The sequence below is a fragment of the Castor canadensis genome, chromosome 8 (genome assembly GCF_047511655.1).
Source record: "Castor canadensis chromosome 8, mCasCan1.hap1v2, whole genome shotgun sequence".
Taxonomy (NCBI): domain Eukaryota; kingdom Metazoa; phylum Chordata; class Mammalia; order Rodentia; family Castoridae; genus Castor; species Castor canadensis.
The window spans coordinates 143719776-143747717 of record NC_133393.1 but is presented as its reverse complement, the minus strand read 5'-3'; the positions used below and the strand labels follow the sequence as shown (position 1 = coordinate 143747717).

The 27942-nt window shown below is 45.2% G+C and overlaps 1 protein-coding gene across 3 annotated transcripts in view; it reads left to right on the top strand.

Annotated features, from left to right (window-relative positions):
• The window catches only part of Syn3 (synapsin III), a 441204-nt gene that overhangs the window by 377542 nt on the left and 35720 nt on the right, over positions 1 to 27942 (top strand). The window lies entirely within an intron of this gene.

Below are 27942 nucleotides of genomic sequence, written 5' to 3'. Positions count from 1 at the left end.
AGCAAAACCTTTCTCTGGAACCTCCTAGAAAAAGGAGGGGCATCTGGCTGGTGGACTCCTTGCTTTCTCCCTAGCTTCAGATAGCCATATCCAGTCTACAAAATACAGCAGTCCTGTGGTGCAGACATTGCTGTCACTATACCCATTTTACATATAAGATAAGATGAGACCACAGAGGAGAAACGACTTATACAAGCCTGGTATCACATGCCCACATTCTTTTCATGGGTTCTGGCACTCATGCCAGAGGAGATAAGCTTCCAGAGAGTTCCACCAGCTCATTGGAACACAGCCTGTGTGTTTGTTGAGGCCTTCTCTGGACAAAACACTCAGGCACAGCCCAGTTTTCCTGTCAGCAGGCAGAGAGACCGATATCTTGAGACCACGGCAGCTTCTTGCCTCCTTGGGGTCTCTGGCACAGGAGGCTGCCTAGCCAGCTTTTGGGAACGGAAACCCATGCCATCTCTGGTTTTTTGGAAAGAGCTGGACTTGAGGGCAGCTGGCATCGCTGCTGGCAGGTGGCAGGCAGCTCAGGCTTGTTTGCCCAGGAAATCCAGGAGGATGTGTACAGTGGGTTTGTTACATTTTGGAGTGTGTGTGTGTGTGTAGTATGTCTGAGGTTCCTTAGCACCATTCTCAGACTCTACTAAGCCTCCAGACAAATGAGTTGGCCCTGGCAGATCCTGTCTCTTGCCCTGACTCCTGGCTTCAGCCACAAGAAACCCCCACACCAGCACCCCTTCCTCCCGGGTGAGGCCCGAAAGTAAAGGAGGCAGAGCATTGAGACAGTGAATCCTTTTTCACACTCAGCACTGGAAAATGGTATTCATCCGATCCAGCGGGTGGATGGGGGAGGCTGCTGGCAGCTGAAGAGCAATGCCTGGGCTCCCAGCTGCCTGGGAGTTCCAGGCTGGGATGTAGGATGTAATGGGGCAGGGGAGGAGAGGGGGACCAAGTAAGCCTAGCGCTGAAGTCAGCAGGGCCTGAGCTCCTCTGTAGGCTTTGTGGAAGCATCAGCCACACCTGGGAGACTCTTCAATGCAGAAGGCTGGTCCCAACCTGCTCAGTTAGCATCCTCCTTTTTATTTATTTATTTTTTTGTGGTACTAGAGTTTGAACCCAGGGCCTTGCACTTGATAGGCAGGCTCTGTGCCACCTCAACCACATGCCCTCAGCCCTTTAGTGCTTTAGTTATTTCTTTTTTTTCTTTTATTCATATGTGTATACAATGTTTGGGTCATTTCTCCCCCCTTCCCCCCACCCCCTCCCTCTCACTCCTACCCCCTCGCTACCCGGCAGAAACTATTTCGCCCTTATCTCTAATTTTGTTGAAGAGAGAGTATAAGCGATAGGAAGGACCGAGGGTTTTTGCTAGTTGAGATAAGGATTTAGTTTTTTCTTAAAGAGGGTCTCACTTTTTCCTCTGCCCAGAGCAAGCCTCAGATCACAGTGCTCCTACCTATGGCCTCTGCACAGTTAGGATGGCAGGCATGCACCACCATACCCAGTTTATTGGTTGAAATTCAGTCTCACTAACTTTTTTTGGCCAGGCTGGTCTCACACAATGATCCTCCCAATCTCTGCCTCTCAAGTACCTGGATTACAGGCATGAGCTACTGCATCTGGATAACATTTTAAGAAGATAACCAGGTGATTCACAGGCTTCTCTGTACAACATGGGTTTGGACCAGAGTGTATAAACTCATATGCCCAAGAAAACAGGGAAGGTTATGACCAGCTGACAAAGACAACAACAACTTATCTCCAGCCAGTTAAGGCCATCAGAGACCATGTAGCCCAGGAATACCTGATCTTCTGATTTTCTTATAAGAAGTCAATTCCCTGGGCCTCCTGATTTTATGAAACTCTCCTGATTTTAAAATACTGGCAAGTAATTTAAGTCTTCTGAAACATTATGTTGGCCAAAGGAAACAGCTAGCCTGTGAATCTTGGGGCAGCAATATATTGCCTCCAGTTTCCAATTAAAGGCACTGAGTTTGGCCTGGCCCTAGCTTTACAGGGGGCTGTGAGCTTAATGGTTAAGACCCAGGGTTGTGCAATGGATCCAGAAGTTCAAGTCCCAGCTCAGCCACTTCCTAAGTGCATAACCTTGAGCAAGCACTTGACTTGAAGTCTTTGTTTTCTCATTTGTAAGTGGCCCTAATAAATCTGCCTACCAAGTGATGGCTTATCCTGCAGATGAAGCACTTTTAAAACTCTGTAGATACTTAAAAGATGTGAATTCTCCTCCTCCAGAATCTAAGTGCTTCCCAAACTTCCCTTTCCACACAGATCACCTGGGGTCCTGTTGAGATGCAGATTTCTGTCACTAGGTTCTAGAGTTCTAACAAGCTCCAGGGTGACATCAACACTTAGTCAAGAGCCAGGTCAGGGATAAAGTTTTTTCTGTACTGAGCCAGATGATACTTTAGGCTTTGTGGGCTGTAATGTTCTCAGTTGCAGCCACTCACTCTACCTTGTAGTGCAAAGCAGGCATGGGCAAAACATAGATGACTAAGTATGGTTGTGTTCTGAAAGAATTTTATCTACAGACACTGAAATTTCCATTCCATATTATTTTCATGCCTCATGGACTATTGTTCTTCTTTTGATTTTTTTTCTTAACTACTTAAAAATGGAAACACCATTCTTAGTCCAAGAGCTACATAAAAACAAGTGGTATACTGGCTTTTGTCCTCAGGTGGAAGTTGCAGACCTGCCCAAGGTCATCTTAAACTTGGAACCTGGTCCTCACCCTCCCCCTTCATATTGTAAACTCAGGGTACAGTTTATACACTCACTGACTTCAACCCCTCCTTGTCTGGTCCTTTGCCATGCACAATGAGTGGGCACTGGGAGTGTGTCCCCTCAGAGCCAACTCTTGTCTGGTGTCTTCCTTCCACTCCGTTCAATCTCATGGTCATGTGTAACTCCATAAACATGTTGTTGAAAGAATCAGTGACCCACGATCGCAGGAACAACAGAAGATTTGATTTATTAAGGGGGAAGACCAGCAACCTGAGAAGCAGGGTTACTAGACAGTTGCTCAAATGGTCCATCACACTCTCCTCATCCCCATCAACTCCCCCAGCACCTTCTCCAGACCCTGGCAGACATGACAGGGGAAGGAGGAACAATGTCATCCTCTGAGCTCTGGGTCCAAGTCTTCAGAAGGCTTGCAGAAGGGACAAGAACTTTTGAGAATGCAAGAATAATGGCTTGTGATGGCCTGAATGTTGCCATCTTCTAAGAAGTGGGGCTTTGGGAAGTGGTGTGGTCTTGAGGGCTCCACCTCCTTCATGAATGGACTTCATGCTCTTAGGAAAGAGGCAGGAGGGAGCTTCTGACCCTGCTGCAGTGTGAGAACACAGGGAAAGACACATCAATGAAGCTCTTACCAGGTGATGAATCTGGTTGTCTTGATTCCTGACTTTCCAACCTCCAGAATTGGGTGTGAGCCATGAATTTCTGTTGTTTCTAAGTTGTGCAGTTAAGATATTTTGCCATAACAGTCTAAATGGCTAAGGCTTGCCCCTTGTACTTATTCAGTAAATATTGATGGATCAGTGCCCAACTGCTTTAAGTTAGGCAAATATTCTATGAACATTCATTATGTGTAAATACTGGGCTAGATGCTGGGATGGAACATGAGAAAGACGTGGCTCCTGGTAGGAAATTTACACTCACAAGACACAAAGCACATGCTGGAGGTACTGTCCATTGGACTGTACAAGAAAAGTCTGCCAGTCTCTGGCCTAATGCAATGCCTTTCCAAAGACTTATAGAGAAAAACCCAATAAGGAGTACATCCTTCCACCCACGTGATACCCTGATTCTATGCATACATTGAAACACGTTTCACAGACTATCTGCCTTTACTACCTGCAAGGCATTTTGATATTTTTTGTTCTAGTGAATTACAGTTTTTGAAATGTTAGTTTTGACCCATTGATTAAAGACCCATTTCCAACCCACAGTTTGAAAAATCCTGCTCTATTGTGAAGCTAATCATGTTCAGGATTCACTTGCTTAAGAACTACCTGTGGTTGCTTTCTACATGCCAGGCACTATTCCACGTGCTGGAGAAATGACACCAAATGCAGCAGAATCAGTCTGTGATATGCCAGGTGGTGAGAAGGGCTCTGAAGAAGACAGGTAGAGGAGCATGTGCGGGTGAAGTCAGGGAAGCCTTTCTGTGTGGGAGAGGAAAAGCATGACAGAGAAGAAACAGCACAGGCAGGGCCCCCAGGCAGGAACCTGTGGGTGGACTGAGCCTTTGAGGAGAGAGTGGACAAGTGGAGGCAGGGGCTGGGGGAAGATCATGCAGATAGTGCACTGGAATCAAAGCAGAACAAAGTAAACCCTACGGCAGAAGTACACTGTGAGAAAGGCATCTAAGCAAAACTAAGCCATGGTGGGAGAGGAACCTCCATTGCTTTGTTCATTTGTCCAAAACCATGTGAGTGTGGGACACTGTGCAGAGTCACATAAACTTGACATTTGGTCTCCCTTTCTAGTGGGAACAACAGCCACACAAACAAATAGAGCTTCGATATCCATGACCTGAAAAGCTTGGGACAAGTGTTTTAGATTTCAGATTTGGGGAACTTTTGGAATATTTGCATGTAAGAAATGAGATATTTGGGGGGATGAGACCCACATCTAAGCACGAAATTCATTTATTTCATATACACCTTATGCACATAGCCTGAAGGTAGTTTCATATAGTATTTTGATTGTGACCTTTCACAGGAGGTCAGATGGAAAATTTTCCACTTGTGACATTCTCAGTGCTCAAAAAGGTCCAAATTTTGGAACAATTCAGAGTTAAGATTTTCAGTTTGGGGTTGCTCAACCTGTATTTACATATTCATAATAGGAGGTTGTGGGAATGGGACCCAAGTCTAAACACAAAATTTATTTTTGTATAATATGCAACATAGAAGTATAATGTAAAGGGAATGATATGCAATATCTTCACTAACCTTGTGCATGGAACAAGGTTTTACAGTGTGGAATTTTCCACTCGTGGTGTCCTATTAGGTAAAAAGTTGCAGATTTTGGAGCATTTCAGATTTCAGATTTAGGGATGGTCAATCTTCAATTAAATCATCATACAAGGAAAGGGCAGGGAAAGTGGAGTACACCTTCACAGGGGGTCCAGGGAAGACATCCAGAAGGGGGAACTTTACTATATCTCCAAAGATGACGATATTGAATCACAGGTAGGTAAAGCAGAGAGAAGCGTTTCCAGCAGGACCTGTGTGCAAAGGCACAAAAGCCCAAAAGAGCATCTCAAGTGGCTGGGTGGAGTGGAAACAGTGACTCTTCACACTGGCAGTGCATTCAAAGCACCATGTAATTTTTAAGCGATACTTTTTTCAGGGACAGCCTCCAGAGACTCAGATGTGATTGGCTGGAGTAAGGTCCAGGGTGCTATTGTGAAGCCAGTGTTGAGGTGCTCCAGGCTGGAGAGACCATGCACCCCATCATGGAATGCATTTCATGCTGCTCTCTAGAACATGGGCTTTATCTTCCAAGTAAAAGAAAGGGCTGAGTAGCTCAAATGGTAGATCCTAGCTAGTAGTGTGAGGCCCTAAGTTCAAATCCCAGTATCACCAAAAAAAAGAAGAAAGAAAGAAAGAAAAATTCTATATAAGAGAAATTCACTAATGAGTGCCAAGCAAAGAGTGACCATGGATGCATTTACAAGAGAGAAAAGGCACTCTGGCAGCAGGGTGAGAATGGAGGAGAGAGACTGGGTGGGGCGGAGGGGTAGGAGGAGATTAGGACCCCAGGACCCAAGAAGAAGAAAACATTCCAAAAAAAAAGACAAGAAGGTGAACCCAAATAGGACTTGTCACAGAGAGCAATGAATGAGTCAAGAGACATGGGAAGGCAGTACTGAATGAACTTGGAAACTAATTTGATGCCAGACAGGAAAAGAAAAGCAAGAATATGATGCTTTTACTATTGAAATATGAAATCAGAAATGATAGCCTTGAGGGAGAAGAAGGAATTTTAACATTTTCAACTTGAGTAGTAATCAGCACAACCATTTTTTATTGATTACATACTAGGGTTCAGTCCCTGTGGTTTAGGTCATACGGCATTGTCTTAGTTAATTGTCACAATAGCTCTTTGTGAGGCAGTCCTGAGAGGAAAGTTTATAGCCATGAGTGCATACATTAAAAAGACTAAAAGATCCCAAATCAATGACCTAATGATACATCTCAAATGCCTGGAAAAACAAGAACAAGCAAATCCCAAAACAAATAGAAAGAGAGAAATAATAAAAATAAGAGCTGAAATCAACAAAATAGAAACCAAAAAAAACATACAAAGAATTAATGAAACAAAAAGTTGGTTCTTTGAAAAAATAAACAAGATCAACAGACCCCTGGCAAACCTAACTAAAATGAGGAGAGAAAAAACCCAAATTAGTAGAATCAGGAATTCAAAAGGGGAGATAACAACAAACACCATGGAAGTCCAGGAAATCATCAGAGACTACTTTGAGAACCTATATTCAAATAAATTTGAAAATCTTAAAGAAATGGACAGATTTCTAGATACATAAGATCATCCAAAACTGAACCAAGAGGAAATTAATCACCTGAATAGATATACAACACAAAATGAAATTGAAGCAGCAATCAAGAGTCTCCCCAAAAAGAAAAGTCCAGGACCTGATGGATTCTCTGCTGAATTCTATCAGACCTTTAAAGAAGAACTGATACCAACCCTCCTTAAACTGTTCCACAAAATAGAAAGGGAAGGAAAACTGCCTAACACATTTTATGAAGCCAGTATTACACTTATCCCAAAACCAGGCAAAGACACCTCCAAAAAGAAGAACCATAGGCCAATCTCTTTAATGAACATTGATGCAAAAATCTTCAACAAAATAATGGCAAACCAAATTCAACAACACATCAAAAAGATCGTTCACCACAACCAAGTAGGCTTCATCCCAAGAATGCAGGGGTGGTTCAACATATGAAAATCAAAAAACGTAATAAAACACATTTACAGAAGCAAAGACAAAAACCACTTGATCATCTCAATAGATGCAGAAAAAGCCTTTGATAAGATCCAACACCATTTCATGATAAAAGCTCTAAGAAAACTAGGAATAGATGGAAAGCACCTCAACATTATAAAAGCTATATATGACAAACCTACAGCCAGCATTATACTTAATGGAGAAAAACTGAAACCATTCCCTCTAAAATCAGGAACCAGACAATGATGCCCACTATCTCCACTCCTATTCAACATAGTACTGGAATTCCTAGCCAGAGCAATTAGGCAAGAAGAAGGAATAAAAGGAATACAAATAGGTAAAGAAACTGTCAAAATATCCCTATTTGCAGATGACATGATCCTATACCTTAAAGACCCAAAAAACTCTACTCAGAAGCTCCTAGACACCATCAATAGCTACAGCAAGGTAGCAGGATATAAAATCAACATAGAAAAATCATTAGCATTTCTATACACTAATAATAAACAAACTGAAAAAAGAATATATGAAAACAATTCCATTTACAATAGCCTCAAAAAAAATCAAATACCTAGGTGTAAACCTAACAAAAGATGTGAAAGACCTCTACAAGGAAAACTATACACTTCTGAAGAAAGAGATTGAAGAAGACTATAGAAAGTGGAGAGATCTCCCATGCTCATGGATTGGTAGAATCAACATAGTAAAAATGTCGATACTCCCAAAAGTAATCTACATGTTTAATGCAATTCCCATCAAAATTCCAATGACATTCATTAAAGAGATTGAAAAATCTACTGTTAAATTTATATGGAAACACAAGAGGCCACGAATAGCCAAGGCAATACTCAGTCAAAAGAACAATGCAGGAGGTTACCTGACTTCAAACTATATTACAAAGCAATAACAATAAAAACAGCATGGTACTGGCACAAAAACAGACATGAAGACCAGTGGAACAGAATAGAGGACCCAGATATGAAGCCACACAACTATAAACAACTTGTCTTTGACAAAGGTGTTAAAAATATACAATGGAGAAAAAGCAGCCTCTTCAACAAAAGCTGCTGGGAAAACTGGTTAGCAGTCTGCAAAAAACTGAAACTAGATCCATGTATATCACCCTATACCAAGATTAACTCAAAATGGATCAAGGATCTTAATAGCAGATCCCAAACTCTAAAGTTGATACAGGAAAGAGTAGGAAATACTCTGGAGTTAGTAGGTATAGGTAAGAACTTTCTCAATGGAATCCCAGCAACACAGCAACTAAGAGATAGCATAGATAAATGGGACTTCATAAAACTAAAAAGCTTCTGCTCAACAAAAGAAATGGTCTCTAAACTGAAGAGAACACCCACAGAGTGGGAGAAAATATTTGCCGGCTACACATCAGACAAAGGACTGATAACCAGAATATACAGGGAACTTAAAAAACTAAATTCTCCCAAAACTAATGAACCAATTAAGAAATGGGCAAGTGAACTAAGCAGAGTTTTCTCAAAAGAAGAAATTCAAATGGCCAAAAAACACATGAAAAAATAATCACCATCTCTAGCAATAAAGGAAATGCAAATTAAAACCACGCTAAGATTCCACCTCACCCCTGTTAGAATAGCCATCATCAGCAACACCACCAACAACAGGTGTTGGCGAGATGCAGGGAAAAAGGAACCCTCTTACACTGTTGGTGGGAATGTAAACTAGTACAACCACTCTGGAAAAAATTTTGGAGGCTACTTAAAAAGCTAAACATTGATCTACCATTTGATCCAGCAATACCACTCTTGGGGATATACCCAAAAGACTGTGACACAGGTTACTCCAGAGGCACCTGCACACCCATGTTGATTGTGGCACTATTCACAATAGCCAAGTTATGGAAACAGCCAAGATGCCCCACTACTGATGAATAGGTCAAGAAAATGTGGTATCTGTACACAATGGAATTTTATGCAGCCATGAAGAAGAACGAAATGTTATCATTTGCTGGTAAATGGATGGAATTGGAGAACATCATTCTGAGTGAGGTTAGCCTGGCCCAAAAGACCAAAAATCGTATGTTCTCCCTCATATGTGGACATTAGATCAAGGGCAAACACAACAAGGGGATTGGACTATGAGCACATGATAAAAGCGAGAGCACACAAGGGAGGGGTGAGGATAGGTAAGACACCTAAAAAACTAGCTAGCATTTGTTGCCCTTAACGTAGAGAAACTAAAGCAGATACCTTAAAAGCAACTGAGGCCAATAGAAAAAGGGGAACAGGTACTAGAGAAAAGGTTAGATCAAGAAGAATTAACCTAGAAGGTAACACCCACGCACAGGAAATCAATGTGAGTCAACTCCCTGTATAGCTATCCTTATCTCAACCAGCAAAACCCCTTGTTCCTTCCTATTATTGCTTATACTCTCTCTACAACAAAATTAGAAATAAGAGCAAAATAGTTTCTGCTGGGTATTGAGGGGGTGGGGGGAAGAGGGAGGGGGCAGGGTGGGTGGTAAGGGAGGGGGTGGGGGCAGGGGGGAGAAATGACCCAAGTGTTGTATGCACATATGAATAATAAAAAAAAAATGAAAAATAAAAAAAAGACAATAGCTCTTTGTGGGAAGTAATCCGATTACCCCCATTGAACAGAAGGGAGAAACCAATGTTCAAAGAAGCTAAGTAGATAGGAAGAATGATCATGACTGCTACTGTGGGTGCTTGCCAACTGCACACAGCTTGGATTGTGAGAAATGCTTAGAAAAAGGCAAGGCCATCATTGTTATCTTCCCCTCCATGAGGAGGCAGAGGAGGAAAACTGCCATGTTTAGGAGTCTGGTGTATGCCAGATATCTTAATCCACACATGCATCAATAGCCCCTACTTCTTCTCGTCTTTCTAATGAGGCATCTTAAATGCCTCTTGATCTTACCCCTTCACCAGCCCTATCCCACACCTACCCATAGTTACTTTATTTTTTAATTTCTTCTCCCAAGTGAATCTCAGCCAACTCACATTTGTGCTGCCCTGTGGGGGAAATTGTGTTATTGGCCCAGCAGCCAGAATGGGGTTTTGCTTCTGGAAAGAAAGGGAACTTCATTTTTTTTTAATGTAGCTCCTTGTTCATGGTCCAATGCCAAATAAACAAAACTGCTGTTCAGGCCAGCGCCTCCCCATCTCTGTTCTGTCCAGAAACCTTTCAGTAGAGCCTCCTGGGCTGTCTTTCCAAGAGTCAGGAACAGCGAATAAGAATGTTCTAAAAGTGAATGCTGTGAAAATAGAGTTGTGTTTAATGAGTCCACAGAGAAAGGTAAGTGAGGGAGCAAACATCATGTATAAAGCCATGATCAAAAAAAATACCTCCACAAAGAAGCATTGGCCAGGGCACCTCTAGTTCATGGCTTAGGAGCAAGTAGCTGAGGCAGCTGCCACCACTCTCCCAAAGTCCCATCCTCAGGCCTGGGACTTCCCAAATGATGTCTCATGGTCCTGCTCTTCCTTCTGCCACCCCTCAGTACCAAGGCTCATTCTGCCTGTGTCCCATTCCTGGATTCACAAAGTCTCAGGGGCCAAGAAAACTTCCGAAGTCATGGAGTCCCATTTTGCACCCAGTGACTTCCCAAGTGATCTGGCCTTGCCCCCTAATCCCTGCACCAAATACCACAGACCCCACTGGAACTGTTCTGGAGGAAGGGAGGGTTTCTAGAGATACCCACAACCTCTTTGATGGCTCCATGCCCTCCCTGGGACCAGTTTGACAACCATCACCTTAGGTCAAGCGTGCTGGGGTACCATGATCAGCATCCAGTTTTTCTTTTGGTCGTTCAGCAAGTAGGTCTTAAACACCTACCATGTGCAAGGAGCAAGGGGTACAGCCATGCATTTAACAATCGAGTGCCTTCTACAGGGAAGAGAAGGAGAGAAGACAGGGTGATGCAGTGGAAGGTGACTAGGAGCAGAAGAGCTGCTTCAGGGTAGATAATCTCAAGAGTCCCCTCTGAGGAGGTGACAATGACACAGAGATGATGAGAAGGAGCCAGCTGCTGTGTGACTGCAGAAACAGTTTTGTGGGCACAGGGGCTAACAAGGGCAGAAACCCAGGGGCAACATTGAGCAGGATGAGTTCTAAGAAGTGAAAAAGAATCAGAGAAAGGGAGGGAAAGGAGGCCAGAGAAACAGCAGAGCCGTCCTGTTCACCTGAATTGTCAGAGGGTTATGGAACCCAGGGAGTCTGGTTTTCATTCAGGTGCTAACAGGGTGGTGCTTTTGTTCACTTCTGAATAATGAAACTTAGACACACATTTCCCTCATCAAAGAGAGGGCCTTGTGTGGGGAACCAGGTTCCCAACCTTAATAAAATTCCTCCCTCAGCTGGGCATCAGTGGTTTGCCCTACAATCCTATCTACTTGAGAGTCTCAGATTGGGAGGATTGCAGTTCAAGACCAGTCAAGGAAAAAATAGCACCAAGACCCCATCTCAACAATAGCAGGGCATGCACCTGTCATCCCAAGCTACATAGGAGGCTAAGATTGGGAGGACTGAGGTTCCAAGCCAGACCAGGTAAAAAAAAGTTTGTAAGACCCCCATCTCAATGTGAAAAAGCTGGGCACGGTGATACACGCCCGTCATCCCAGTGATGATGGGAAGTGTAAAATGGGAGGACTGTGGTCCAGGCTGGCCTGGGAAATAGAGGCCCCATGTCTAAAATAACTGAAGTGAAAAGGGCTAGAGATGTGACTCAAGCTGTAGAGCACCTGCCTAACAAGAACAAAGCCCTGAGTTCAAACTCCAGTACAGCCAAAAAATCCTCCCCCGTTTCCATGCTTTCCTCCCTTCCTTTTCCCTTTCAGTTTCACCACCCTAATCTCAGGGTTTCATTTTCTCTTTTGTAACATGAGTGGACTGAGCCACATCAAAACTCTTCTTTCCTGTGAAATCCTATGTGAACTCACGGCATAATACTAATAAAAATAGTATTTTATTAGCTGTACCTTTATTCAATAATTTAATTTGTTTATATAATATAAACATATATTATAAGTTTAGCAAGAGAATGATAGAAGCCAGGTGTGACGGGCATGCCTGTAATACCAGTTACTTAGGAGGCAGAGGATAGAAAGATCTTGAGTTCAAGGCCAGCCCAGGCAAAGCTAGTGAGCCCCTATCTTGAAAACAAAACAAAAGCCAAAGGGCTAGTGCACGGGTCAAGTGGTAAAGTGCTTGCCTAGAATGCACAAGCCCTGGATTCCATCTCCATTACTGCAAAAAGAGAAAGAGACAGACCGACCGATAGACAGAGACAGAGAGAATGATGGAGCCTCGTGATGGATTCTGTCTCAACTCAGCCTCAGTCCCCTAGTTCCCTTTGTATCCTGTATCCTTGAATTGCTAGTATGGAGAAAACCCCAGGGACTTAACCAGCTTGCCCTGTGATCCCAGGTGACTGTCCAAACAAGCCAAGACAAAAGGAGAATCTATGTCACTGAGGGCTACACTGAAAAGGGTCACCCAGGAAGCTCAGGATGTCAAACTGTTGAGGGTCCTTTGGCAATGCTTTAAAAATCAAGCTTCACAATATCTTAATTTAACAGGCATTTATGCAACCCTTCAAATCCTTCCATGTCACACTGCAAAACTTGACCAAAATCATCTTCTAGCCAGTTTCATGTTGGCAAAATGGCTCTCTGTTGGGGGCAGGCCCTAGTTTGTAGTGTTTGCCCATTTGCGGGGTATACATAGATCTACCACAGGTGGCTTCAAGCTAACAATGGTGTAACAACCAGCTTGCAAAATCTCGCCAAGACTCCGTACCCGTGGCTGAGGGGGTGCCCCCTTGAATCCATCACCTGGAAAGCACACCCTTAGTGGCACCACAAGATTCTGAAGCCACTGGCTGGAGCAAGCAGGGGCAGTTAAGAGTGGGGAGGGGACAGAGCAGCGGAAGTTCACAAGTTGCAGTCAAGTCACTGGCTGGTTGTCAAAAGTGGTCAGAGTCCGCTCCTTAGACCAAGTCCTCCCTCCTCCCCCTTCACAGACCTCAGATCACACCTTGAGGTGTCTCCCAATTGGGACTCATTCTCAGAGCTCCAGCAAAAGGCTGTGCCCTACCCCCTTTGAAGTCCTCTCTGACCTTCCTGTGCATAATGATACATTGCTCTGTCTTTAGTCAGCTCTGGCCCTCCCCACGCACCTCACATTGCACCTTCTTACTGTCCTGCAGGTTTTTTCTAGACTAGACCTTGGGGCAGAAACCATAATCAAAGCACCGGTGCCCAGCAAATGGCCTGGTACATTCATAAATTCATCCAACAAACACTACTTGTCTTAGTCCATTTTCTGTTGCCGTAATGGAATACCTGACACTGGGTCATTTATAAAGAAAAGTAATTTATCTCTTATAGTTCTGGAGGCTGGGAAGTCATAATTAAGGGGCCACATCTGATCAGGGTCTTTTTGCTGCATCATACAGCAACACAGAGCAAGTATACCGAAAAGAGATTGCTTTTATAATTAAGCCACTCTCCTGATAACTCTCGTTAATCCATTAATCCACTAGTGAACAGTGGCGTCCAAAGTCTTGCCTCCAAATATTCTTAACCTATATATTTGGGGAGCAAGTTTCCAACACACAAAATTGGGGACTCTTTCACCTAGTGTCCAAACCACTAGTGAGCTCCTACTCTGAGCTGGGCAGTGCTCTGGGCGCTAAGAACACCATGAGGAAACACAGTGGGAGCCTCGTGAGGCCTCTGGTTGCAGAAGACTCAGGTTTTTCTTGTCATAGTGCCTAGGTCCAGTGCTTTGAGGAGGCTGCAGGAAAACAGCATTTGCTCATTTTACTTCAGCCCAGGCTTGAACCCATGCCACCTTTCATAGACTTTATCTTATTTTTTAATTAAAATAAAGGCTAGACACTGCCATGGCCCACTGGTTATTCTGAGCATTGGGGGTCAGAAGAAGACAACGGTGAGGGGGAGAGAAATACAGGAGAAAGTAGAATAAGAAGGGAAGGGTGCTCTGGGGAGGTTCACCTCTCCTCAGACTTAAAGATCCCAAATGCCAGGAGGACCTGAACGTTCCTGCAGCACCACACAACTACTGATGGAAGTAGCTACGATTTTTTTTTTTTTTTTGGTGGGACTGGGGTGTGAACTGGGCTTCACACTTGCAAAGGAGGTGCTCTACTGCTTAAGCCACACTCCCAGTCCATTTTGCTCGGGGTATTTTAGCTAGGATTACAGGTGTGAACCACTGTGTTTGGTGAGGTAGCCATGTTTTTTAACTCCCTACAGGTTACCTGCCCTGTTATTTATTCAATGTTTTTTAAAATATTACACATGATTCCTCCCTCTTCACTTAACATATTTTAAAGTAGCATCTTAGGACTGGGAGTGTATCTCAGTGGCAAAGCGCTTGCCTAGCATGCAGGAGGTCTTGGGTTTCATCCCCAGCATCATCAATAAAATAGCATCTTCCATCACTACCTTAGATAAGGAGTGTTCGTTCCGTTTTGCTTTGTTTTGTTTTGTTTTTAAGATAGTCTTTCTATATTGCCCAGGCTGGCCTTGAACTCCTGAGCCCAAGCAATCCTCCCACTCAACCTCCCAAGTAGCTGTGACGCTAGGCTTGTGTCTAAGTGCTTGGCTAGATTATAAATTTTGTGTGTCAGATCAATTTTCCTAATACACACTGAGATACATATGTAACTGGTAAAATGTTGCATGTTGGTTTGTGGCCCTCAGTGTTGTACATCTTGGCTCACTGGGAAGAAGTCAGTCTCCCAGACTCGAAGCCCATCTTGCTTCTGGCTCATGGGTCACAAGTCATATGGCCCTCCATGCATGTCACTTGCCTCATCTGTCAGAGGACAGAGTTGACTGATGCCCTTGCAGTCTATTCACACACTAACACTCTGAGTTTTTCTTTCTCTCCAAGTAGCCATTGCAGGCAACTCACCCACAGCAGAGTTCCCGGCACCATCTTCTCCCCTCCCTTCCCTCCTTCTTGGCAGTTTGACCCAGGAGAGAAACTTATACAGCTTCAAGTCTTAAATTAAAATTTTAAATTTAAATTAGAAAAGAAAAAAACCCTCCAATTTTCCCAAACCTCAGCACAGCATTCTCACTCCTTTAACTTGGGTGATATGAGTCACATCTCAACCCACACAAAAAAAAAATTCTGTATTGTTTTTGAAAAATGTTTACAATGGCCTTTAATACCCCAGTCATTCACAGGGAACCAGACAGATAAGGAGTGTGCTGGTCCCCTGGCAAGACCCTGTATCCAGCATAATCCTCCCCTGTCTATCTTGATTATAGGCAAACACTCCCAAGGGTTTTTGGAAAGTCAGCAGGTTTTCACATCCTCCCTAAAAGGCAAGGGGGCCACTAAATACCATGTTTAACGGACCTCAGAAGCTGTCTATGAGCAAGGCTAGGTCTGCCATTGCAGTACCTAATCTACCCTTAGCATAGCCCTATAAAAACCCTTCATGGAAGACTGGGAGAGAGGCCTTCATGCCTAGAAACTATAAGCCACCTGGACCAAAAGATACAGGAACTAGCTTACAGGCTTAAATGGGGATGGTAATCTCTACCTCCATGACTTCAAGAGAAATCCCAAGGTTCCAAGCAGCCACACAGGAGACCATGTCAGCTGTGCTATGAAATGCTAAAACCTTCAGTACATCTGCAGTCTCTCATCTAACATGGTTCAGCCCAGTACATCACAATGCTTCTCTTTCTCAATTAAATTAGGAACCAAAGGAGCTTCTGTAGAAACCCATTCTATGACAAGAAGCTTGTCTCTGTGTTGTCTCGGGACCTACCATAGCTCCTGCATACAGCAGTCAGTTAGTATACAAATGCTGACCCATGTCTTTCCATCACATTTGCCCTAGAACACTCAACCATGGCTCCATCCAATCGCAGGCCTTCTCCTCTCCTGAGCCAAGGCTGCTGACACAGCTGAAGAAGCCATGGGGCTGACCAAATGCTGCAACTACAAACCTATCTTCTCCAATCCTGCTGGGGTCATTTTCACAACATCAGGGCTCTGTTCAAGTCCCACACCCTTCCCCCAAAAGAGGGCACACTCCCGTCAAGGTGCTGACCTTCGAACCTCCTTCACACCTTCTGCCTTGCCTCAGGGGTGCTTTCTGTCCTGTTCTGACTTAATTTCACCTCTGAGCTCTGGCTCTCATTTCTACACATCCTCTGGAGTGCAGCTACCTGCCCTGTCCTTCTTGCCCCTAGCTCTCAAGCTACCCCGCACTCCCCGTGCTGGACCCCTTCCTAACACCTTAGCATGTTCAAGTTTCACTGAGATCTTGAAAGAGTAAATCTTCACCAAGCCCACCTGCCCCTGCCCCTATCTGACCTTGTCATCCAATTCTCACATATTTTTTTCATTTTTAATTGACACATAATAATCATACATACTTATGGGGTACATACACAATGTCACAATGTGTGGTGATCAAACCAGGATAATTACCACATCCAGCCTCTTAAACATTTATCATTTCTTTGTCTTGATTGCCTCTAAGTTCCTCTTCTAGCTCTTTAGAAAACATATAATAAGTTGTTGTAAACTACAGTCACCCTACTGTGCCATAGAACACCAGGACATCGCTCCTCCTCTCTGAGTGTATTTTAGTACCTGTTATCTGACCTCTCCATATTCCTTCCACCCTCCTACCCTTCCCAGCTCTAGTGACCACTCTTCTCCTATAAAATTAGCTATTTGGGTTTGAATCACAGCTCTGCCATTTACTAGCTGTATGGCCTTGAGGCTACTTAGAGCAATGTCTAGAAGGTGGAAAGCACTCACTAAAGTTGGCCATTGCTAGGAAGACAGACATCCTTGCATTGCACCTGAGAGCTCTGAAGCCAAAGGGCCACATAAGCCCTTCTCTGCATACCTGCTGTGCAGCCTGGTGGAAGAAGTTACCCAAGCTCTTTGGGCCTCAGTTTCCTCATCTGTACAGGGCAGGACTCCCACTGTAGAGTCCCACTACTGGAACTCTATACAGTGGTAAGCACTCTGTGATGCCATTATTTGATTCTCCTTTGGGCCTGAGTCCTAGCAAAAGCCCAAATTAAAACAATTGAAGAGTCTTCATTGCCTTATCTTCCAATTCTAGAACAATGCAGTATTTCATTTACAGACTTAAACAAATGTTCCAAAGAGCCAAGCAGACGAGATTGGTTTTATAGACAGGAAGGGACTGAATTAAACAGAAAAGTTGTGCTTATTTCCAAGTTTCTTTCCTAGTGAGCCGGAACAGGAAGACAGGACCCTAGGAAAGCGCTGGTCGATTGGTTACTTTAAAGTTGTCTTTTTGCATAGGGGTTAGGGAAGAGAGAACTTCATTATGTCAATAGACGCACTTGGGAAATCTGGTGGCTATCTCTCTAATCCTCCTTTTTCAAAAGTGAGATACACAGCTTAGCTTCAGCTTGGTGATGTGGAACTTTAGCGTGAATGACGCCATTTTGATTTTTAGCTTGGTCTGTGAGACATAGTGCAGGAGCTCAGCCAAAACTACAGCAGTCACCCCTCCATGATGCCTCTGCCTCCTGGCTGGGCCCCCACCCACTTCCCACAGTGGATGCTAAAGTAAGGGTCCTAAAACTCAGAACTGGCTATATCACTCTTCTGCTTAAAACCCACAGTAACTCCACATTGCCCACAAGTTAAACCTACAAGACCCACCATGTCTCCAGGGTCCTCAGCACCTGCCTCCTCGCATCCAGTGCTCCAGCCACACCTGGCCACTCGTTCCAGGCTTCTCTGCTTCTCCCTCCGTTTTCTCTTCAGGGAGTGCCCCATACCCGTGCCAGCCTCAATACCACCAGCCTCAGCTCAAAGTCAAGAGTTACTTGAACTTCTCCCCATACCCCCAACCCCCATGGACATGTGCGAATTTATTCAACGAATACTGTGTGCCAAGCCCTGCCCTGAGGACTTTACATGGGTTGCTAACTTACCCCTTCTTTGTACCTATAGAGCCTGGAAGGTAGATGTTAACAACCACTCCACAGTTGGGGGAACCAGGGCGTTCACGGTCCACTCCAGCACTTGGTGAGTCAGAATTCAAAGCCAAGTGATCTGGCTTCAGAGGCCATGCTCTTAGCCTTGATTTACTTTCTCTTTCTCTTTGCAGTGCTGGGAATCAGACTTAGGGTCTTGCACCCACTAAGCACACACCCTTCCACTGAGCTACACCCCCAGCTTCAAAATACTTTTATAGCCTAAACAACTATGGTTGACTTTGAATCCAAGACCTCAGAGAGGGAGAGTGGCTTGCCCAAGGTTCCAGCTGAAAGGGTTTCTTTTCCTTATTTGGATGGGTCTCCTGTCCTTCCCTTGAAGAAGCCCAAGCTGATTCCCAGCCCTCCCTCAATGGAAAGAAGGGACCTTGGGCAGCCGACTGCAGATACAGCCTGAAGCAATGAAAAATGTCCACATGGAACTTGAAATCATAAGGGAGGCTCAGGCTACCTTACTTGCTTGGCTTGGTCTGTTTTCATTACAAACAACCCAAATCCTGTCTGGAAGCCCGTGACACTGCCCTTATTCTCCCGTTGAGCAGAAAAGGGAGGCAGGTAAAGCAACTGCAGTGAAGCCTGACAGGGAGCAAAACCAGTCAAGTCCAGTGTCAGGCACTCCCTGTGAAAGTCCAGACAGAGCAGGAGTGCTAGACAGAGAACTGGCCTGTCCACAGATGGGGGGAGAGGACCGGTCACTTCATGGGTGAGTGGTGCCCCTCCAAGCCACCATGACAATTACTTGCTTGAAGGGTGAGTTCTCAGGGACCAGAGGGGAAACTTAGCAAGGATCACTTCCAGCCAGAGAGTCCTTCAAGAAGCCCGCTGCTCTCTCGGGCTGACAAAGCCAGGGGCCATGAAGGGAAGGTGGGGGAGGATAGGTGACAGGTTCCAGTTGGGTCAAGGAAGTTTCAACAAGTCCAGCAATGGCCATATTTGTTACCCACTGTGCACAGTCTCTTAGAAGGAATTAGGGTAAAGAGAAAGTTGTCTCTTGGACAGAACTGGAGCACTTCTCATCACCAGATAGTGTCTCTCGGGTCTGAGACTGGAGGACAGCTTGAAGGACATTCCCCAGCTCACGCTTGTCTTCACTCCAACACCGTCCATTTCCAACCAGGCAACCATGATGAAGGTTCTGTCCTAGTGTAGTCAGGGGAAGGAATCTGAAAAATCAAATATATCATTTTAGCACAGAGGAAGACCCTGAAGAACGGGATTTACATGTGCAGGGAAATGGGTTTCTTGGCACTGAACCCCAGGGTTAGACAGAGTTGTCCACCACACAGGCAGCACTGGGTCCCACGGCCCTCCCCACACTGGAACCTGTCAACATGAAATAACAACCCTGCTTTCTAAAGAAGAGAATAGTTCATTCTGACAGCCACAGAACAAAAGAAGTCATAAACCTGCGCAATCAACAAACACATTAATGGGGCATTAGGTGGGTGGGCTACAGCAACACAGAGAAATCTTCTAGGTACAAATGTTGTCTTCTAACACTCTTAGCTTTAGGGTTGGTGGAGGCTAGATGCCTGCTAAGGAGAAATTCCTGTAAATGAGAGCAGAGCAGCCAAGGGGGTTCCTACCAAAGCTATCCTTAGGAAATCCAGGGGTCCTTTAATTTGATGGATTTTAATTAAATTCTGCCCAGTGCTGTTTCCAGACCCATTTTCAGGCAATTTTTCTCCTGACCCTAAAGAGTACGGGGGCCAGGCAGTAATGCAAAAGGAAATCACCTTTCCTTTTCATAGATTTGTAGCTGGAAGTCACTCAGTTTTAGAGAAGGTAACCCAACAGGCTGCAGGTAAGGGTGGGATTAACACTTCCCATTGCCTGGGGATCACATGCAGCTCATCAGAAGACTTATATACTCTACCTGTCCTGCGGCTAGGACCAGATTGCAGGATCCTCACAAGGAGGGCCAGACCAGACCAGACCAGGGCTTCCATTTCACCATTTTTTGTTATATTGTCCAAGGTGTCTAGCTTAGCACCTAAGAAAACCCAGTTTAGGAATATCCACGTCCCCCTTGAGGGAGACATAATGCCAAAATCATCTTTACTTAAAGATCCCCATTTTTTCCAAATGCTTGCAAGTCAAGGTATTAAAATTAATAGACTTAAAACCAGTTGGAGTACCAACCGGAAATCCTTTCCCAAACACTTCCTCCTCCCTTGAATTTTTGTGGAAGGGCCCCTACTCTCAGGGTGGCAACCTTCTCTGCCAACTGACAGGATCTGCTGTGATGGATTTATGTGCTGCTGAGAGGAGTGGCTCTCAGTTTCACTCTGAGGTCAGTCCCCCCTCCCATGTTGTCTTGGACATGTCACGAAACGTGGGGAACTTACAACATTGGATGATTACCCCTCACATGTCTTCACAGATGTGCCAATAAAGTTTCTTCTGATGTGGAACAAAGTATGTTATTTGAGGGACTTTCCCTAGGAGGACCTTGTGCTCCCTAGGGCATTGCCCTTGACACCTGCACAAGACAATTAGTTACTTAATCCTACCCTTTTAATGTCTGAGCAGAGGAAACATATCTCTTACCTTTGGCATCTTTATAACTAGGCTTTCACAGAACTTCTATATGAAAAAGGGGAAGGTTACAATAAACAGGAGAAGGAAACAAAAGAGCAGAAAAAGCAAATTTAGGAATGGAGGCGTAGCAAGAGACAAAGGCCAGTACTAGCAAACAGACGTTCTGACAAATGCTCTGAAACTAAAGGATGTCCAAATACCAAGGACCAGCTCAGAAAAAACTGCAAGGGCCACTAACCAAAACAAAGGAAGGTGCAGGTCTCAGAAAAGGATCACCAATGTCCACCCAAGGAAGTATCGCAGTCTGAGGCCACAAAGGGCCTGTGCTGGTTTCTCGCACCAATCTGGACAATTCCTCCATCGAAATCAGGTCATGTCCCAGGTTGCCACGTTGGGCATCAAACTTGTCAATGTAAAATAACAACTCTGCTTTAAAAGGACATCAGAAAATATTCTATTCTGAACCATGACCCAGGAACACGGATTCAAGTTACCCTGAGTGATGTGTTCCACTGCGGAAGAGGTTACATGAACTTCAATAGTCACAAAACAAAAAAGGTCATATTTCAATACATCCAACAGTTGCAGTGGCAGGGGCATTACGTAAGCAGACTACCACACGGCAGGAAAATCTTTCTGATACCTAGGAGGAAAGATTAGGGTTGGTGGACGTCAGCTGAGCTTAACAGGTTTACCTTCTAGTCACGAGAATGTAGGTTAAGTACAAAGGTGAGGAGTTGGGGATTTAGCTCAGTGGAAGAGCGCTTGCCTGGCAAGTGCAAGGCCGAGTTCAGTCCCCAGCACCAAAAAAAAAGGAAAAATAGAAAAAAAAAAAAAAAGTGAAAGATAAACAGCCTGCCATAGCTCAAGTTCAGTTCAGGTCTAGGCCCGCAGCATTCCATCTCTCCATAATCACCACGATCCACTTAGCCAAGGTCAGTCTGCAGGATCTCCAAGATAGATGCAGCTTCTTCAGAAACCCTCGGCTGAAAACACTTCCATTCAGGAAACTGAGCAGATCGCATGCTCTTTGTGGGAAAGAGAAACAAAGAAGAAAGGGCTGGGCCAGGCTTGCCCCCTGTCTCCTCTAACCTAAAACTATCAGCCCCTGAGGGGAGGCGAAAGCACCAGACAGGCGGAGCTGTGGTTACTGCCACACAGAAGGAAGCTATAAGAGTTTGGAAATAAGACAGTCCCCATGGTTATCGTTCCCCTACCCAAAGGTACTCTGCTGCCAAAGAAAAGGATCCAGAGTCCCCAAGTCTCTACAGGGTAAAAAAAATTCTGTCACTGACAAGAGTTTAGGCAAGAAGCTGTCCCTGCAAGACACCACAGTCCAGCAAAGCCAGTTTGGGCAGCCAGTAGCCAGCAAATGCACCCATTCTGAATCAAGGTTACTTTGGCTGCAAGTAACAGGAAATTCTGTGTCAAACTGGCTTGGGTGCCAGGGGGCCGGGAAGTTACCAAAGCCTTCTCCATCTCCACTCACTGGTCTCAGGATTGGCTTCATTCTTGAACCAGTTCATCCATGCTGGCTGACTGCTGGCAGCACTGTGGGATGCACATCCACCAGAGGCAAGAAGAACCTGGAGGAAGACTAGTTGTCCTGTGGGCCTGGGCCAATCCATGGACCTCTGATGGTGCACACACACATCTGGGCCCTTGGTTTTCCCCAAAACTGCTCTTCCCACAGCCTTTCCCATATGGGGAGAGGAAGAGATCTATCCAGTGCTCCAACCCCAAACCCTGGGGTCTCCCTTCACACCTGCCTTTCCTTCATGCTGTATGTGGGCTTCAGCAAATCCTCTCAGCACCACCTCAAGATTGTCCTAGAACCTGCCTCCCTTGTGCCAGCCACTGTCATCTTTATCTGTTATTAAACTAGCTTTCTAACCGGTCTTCCTGCTCTTTAGGCCTTGCTTTAGCCTCACCACTACAAAGTGATTCTTTTTTTTTTTTTTTTGCTTGGAGGGCATTACTGGGATTTGAACTCAGGACCTTGAGCTTGCTAGGCTAACACTTGAGCCACATGCCCAAGTGTTTAGTTTATTTTTCAGATCGTGTCTCACACTTTTGCTGAGGGGTAGGGAGCAGCCTCAAACCACAGCCATCCTACCTTTGCCTCCCAAACCCTGATGTGTGCCACCACATTCAGCTGCAAAGTGATCCTTTTACACCATAAGGTAAATTGTGTCATACCCTTGGCCCAAATTTTCTGTACTGTTCCTGTCATTCCAAGGAAAATCGGAAGTCCTTGCAATGGCTCTGAAAACTCCCAGAACCTGCCCTCACCTTTCTAATAGGCATCTACCACTCTGCCCCAAATCCCCTCCACTGCATCCACACTGGTCTCCTGGCTATTCAGCAAATGCACCCAACACCTCCAGCCTCAGGCCTTGCAACTGGCTCTCTAGCATAGAGCTTTGTGGAGAGGCCTGTGACTTGCTCTTCCACTTCCTCTAGTCTCTGCTCAATGCCTCCTTACTAGGGAGGTCTCCAACAAGCACCAAGTGCAAGGACCCCACCCTGGCCTCTAATCATCCATGCTCCCCTTCACCTAATTTATTTTCCCCTCACCACTCCCTCCTAATTGCCATATATTTATGTGTTTATTGACTCCCCACCCAGCCCCATTTGTATCCCAATGTCTACAACAATGTCTGGCTTATAGTTGGGTCTCAATGAATGACTGGGCTTTCGCATCCAACAGGCCTTGTGTGGAATCTCAGCTCTTCTGTTTACCAGCTGTGAGTCCTGCAGCAATTACATAACCTTGCTGGGCCACCGTTTCTCACATACGAAATGGGGAAGCAAGAGCGTTTACCTCACAGGATCGTTACGAATTATTACAGAACTTGTAGATAGGCACCTGGCACATTAAAGCCAGGTGCCATCGGCCATGGTGGTTGTTATTACAATCGTCATCGTTATTATTTATTCATAGGCTGAGTCACATGGTCCCAGCCCGGGGTCTCACCCCACCCTCCCTGGGACTCCTCTCCAGCCCGGGGTGGAGTGGGTGATTCGGATGGTGGCAGCCTGCCCTGTGAGTCAGCAGGAGCCCCAGCCATGCCGGGGTCTCCTGGCACAAGTTGCCTTGGCCAAGGGGCCCTGGATTGAGTCATCAAGTCCATGATTCCAGCTTGAGGCGGGAGATGGCCTTGGCGCTGGAGTTTGGCTGGTAGAGTTTGCCCTCCTGGATCCTTCCAGGAAGAAGCTGGGCACCTGCCCCATGGTGCTCTTGGAGCTGCACTTAGCCAGCTTGAGTCCATCTGTCAGTACTATTTGCAAAAGAGCCAGATGAGGGTCAATCGGGAAAGGAAAAGGACAAGAAAGAGAAAAGACAGGAAAGGAGTAAAGCTGCAGGGCAAAGGGCTGATCCTGGGTTCTGAATTCAAGTTCCCATTCCTCCACTCAGCAGCTGGGTGACCTCAGACAAGTTCTTTACTTCTCTGAGCTTCATTGTGAACTGATGCTTTCTCACAGTTACAGGAAGGATTTATTGAGTGGACATATGCTGTCTTCTGGTTCTAAATCCTTCATGAGGCTTCTCAGACCTGCCCTACAGAACCCCTGGTCTTCAGTGATATTTGCAAAGGAGGGAGGAGGAATTCTTCCTTTCTCAATTTTCCTCTTAACTCCTCCTCCCCAGGAAGGGAGGGACCACTTTAGTCCATCCTTCCCTCACTCATTCAGCAGCTACTTATTGAGCACCTACTGCATATGTGAGGCTATGCTAAGCCCTGGGGACAGAAATAGTTGTCTAGTGAGAAAAACAGACAATGTGTAAGTGAGAAAATAAATGCACAATCAGAAACTCTAGTATTAGGCAGAGATGAAAAGCATTGTGGAACTAACAGGAAAAGTTTCTGAAGTTGTGACATTTAAGCAAAGAATGAAGACTGAGAATGAACCAGCCACACATTAAACAAGAAGGAAGAACGTTCCAGGCAGCAGAGGATGCAAAAGTCCAAAGGCAGCAAAGAGCTTGGGTTGGTTAGGGAGGGTCTGGAAACCAGTGTGTCATGTGTCTTGCAAGAGGCCAGAGCGCAATGAAAAGAGGCCAGAACTCACAGGGCTGACCTCCCCCATTCCCCTCCTCCCAGTCATGGAGGCCTTGCCTTGCCTATTTCCACTGCCTACAAACAATTGCCTCATAAATTTTTTTTCCAATTTTATGGTTGTTTGCAAAGACAGGGCTTGTCTGAGTACATTGTAAACCCTCAAGATTGTTTTTGAAGGTTAAATGAGATAATACATGTAAACTGTATGGGACAATTCCTAGCACGTAGTTAATTCTCAGCTTAAAAATTAGGTAAGATATTTTAAAAGAACAAGTGTGGAAATACTGAAACCTAAAGCCTGGGCTACCAACCACTGTGAATTGTTATAACTTTTTTCCTCCTGTGCTGGGGACTAAATCCAGTGCCTCGCCTAGGCTATGCCTGTGCTCTACCTCTGAGCTACACTCCTAGACATTTTTGTCTTCAAAACATGTTATTAATTTATCAATACAGCCAAAGAGATTAATACAGAGGACTAATACACCGACAGACCGAGTGGCCTAGAGGATTGGTAAGTCTCCTAGGTCCTTGTGCAGGACTCTGAGAAGTTTGGGGACATGCAGGTGCAGACTCCAGGCTCAGCTGCCTCTCCAGTGTTGTGGAAGGGGGCTGCACTGGTGGATGTGATATGCCTATCCGTAATCCCAGTTTATCAGGAGGTGAAGACAGGAAGATTGCAGTCAGACGCCAGCCCCTGCAAAAGCGCAAGACCCTGTCTGAAAAAACAAACCAAAAACAAAAGGACGGGGGGCTTGGCTCAAGGGCTAGAGCACTTGCCTAGCAAGCCCAAGTCCCTTAGTTCAAACCGTAGTACTTCCTATTTTAAAAACAGAAAAAGAAAGCTGGGTGCAGTCCACCATCACACCCAGAAGCCTCCCCTACCCAGCCCCTCTCCCATGGGGCTGCACTTCTCAGCATCCATCTTTGGCTTCCATGCTAGCACTGGTCACCCTACTGAACTGTCTGGTCCAGGGTCTGCCTCTCCCCAGGATGCCTCAGTGGCAGGGACCATGACTTAACTAACTTTTTTAATGCAGCACTTGGGTGGCATTTTCTTTTCAGATATGTTTAAGGGCAAGTCTCATAGTGAGCTTAAACTCCCTGACTGCCCCTCTCCCTTTGTTTGCACTAGAGAACCCCATCCTGGGGCACCAATCCTTAGCAGAGTTCACCCCATATTGAAGAGTGCGGTGGCTTTCAAGTTCCCAAACCGTGGGCTGGTTTGGACAGGAGCTCAATTTACTGGCTGGGCCACCTTGGGTTTCTCAGACTTACATTTTCCAGAAGAGCAGGCAGGCTTTCCTCCAGGGACTTCTGCAACTCACTGCTAGGGAAGAACTCCAAAAGCCATAATGTGAGACTCGTGTTTCCCATACAGCATCAAGACAGCCTAGGGCACCCAGGCCCTCGGAGGCCCAGTCTGCTTTACATTCTTGACCTCTAATGGACACCACGAAAATCATTAGCAGTCACCGAGAGTGTCTACATAAATCATGGGTCCCTTCCAACAGCATGGCGTCTTTGGGAGGCAAGGGTTTTTGATGGTGGTTGAACTAAAATGCAATGCCGTGTGAAAATCAATATGAAACAGGAAATGAGGGTGATGGCGTCTAGTGGTTTGGGAATTTGTACTGTGCCCAACGAGCACACACAGCCCACGAGTAAGTCACGATAGCTATTTGGGAAGAAATAGTACTATGTACTTTTTTTTTCAACAGTCCCCAAGTTGTAAAGACGTAAATACTTACTAGCTAGTTAGCTCTAGGCTCCTTAATAAGTGAAAAATATTTCTTCGGCCTAGAGACGTTGTGAACTGAGAAAGTCTGGGAACCACTGTGTTAGGTTTTCTGGGTTTGTTTGGTTTTTTGTTTGTTTGTTTGTTTTTGCACCTCCTGTTTATCTCTTGTAAGCTTTAGATACTGAGCTCCGGAATTGAGTCTGAGCTAAACGGTGAACTTGGCCTGATCACCTGACGTTACTGTTGTTCACACAGAATCTATACTTGATCCAGCCTTGCCAAGTCTAGAAGTGTGAGATTTGTTAAAATTTACTAGGAGGTAACCAGAGTTAGCTGTCCCTCTTCTCCCTGGCTAGCTAGTTTGTTAATTAGCTGATACCACTTTGGAATGAGCTGGATTTGTGGCTTCCTGTTATAAAAACAGAAAAACAAGTCTTTGTTTGTGTGTTAGGGTTAGGGCTTTATTATCTCAAACTAGGAGTGGCCTGAGTACCCAGCTGTCCGGCTAGCCACTTGTTGCCAGAAAGAAAGATCACAGAGCAACTGTTGTGAACACACGGTTATTATTTTTGGTAGGCATCCTCATGACTTTTAGCTGACTTGTCGATAACCTGGGTCAGTAAAGTACTCCATGGAGTTATCTTTATTTTTGAAAAAACAAAATCGCGGCCATCCTACCAGGAAGGAGCATGCTCCAAGCTGGCCTGCCACAGACTTGACAGAGCTGGACTTGGCCCGAGTGAGCAGCTGGTCACACCCGCCTCAAATGTGATGATTGAAACAGGGCAGTGAACTTTTCAGATGTGCTCTGTATCGGGGTTAGTTCCAAATCATTTTCCAGGAAGGATCTGGACCCCATTCCCTGTGTGTTCCTCTCAAAGGGGAGATGGGTTGCCCCACTTCAAGCAGGAATCCCTCTGTTTCCGTAAGAAGATGATAAGGCTCAATTCTCCATTAGGCTGGAGGCTGTCTTTCAGCACTGGCCCCAGGACTCTTGCACCTCCTCTGTGCCTCTGCCTCCATGCCCTTCCCCAGCAATTCCCATGACTGGTCCCTTCATTCATTCATTTGCAGCACATATTTATTGAGTGTCTACTGTGTAACAAGCTGTATGCTGGATGTTAGGGGATAAGAAGAAATAAGAAGAATATTTGTAGCATTTATTGATTGCTTGTAAGGAACCAAGTTGTCTTCTGGAACACTTATGTGTACTGTCTCATGTAATATTCAACTGCACTCCAGCATTCCACAACAACCCAACAACAAATCGTCCACGTTTTGCTGATAAGGAAAGCAAGACCCAGAGATGTTAAGAAACTCCCCCATGGTCACACAGCAATAAAGAGATGGAGCTGGGATTTGAGCTTGCATTCTTAAGCACTCTATTATATCGCCTCCCTAGCAAGACAGGGCCATCCCTGGTCTTCTGGGCTTGTGCTTTAGTGGAGGAGGAAGACAATGTATTCACCCATTTTCCTTTGTGACAACAAGATAAGGGAGGCTGGGTAATCTGTAAAGGAGCTCACAGGTCTGGAGGCCCGAGGGCAGGGC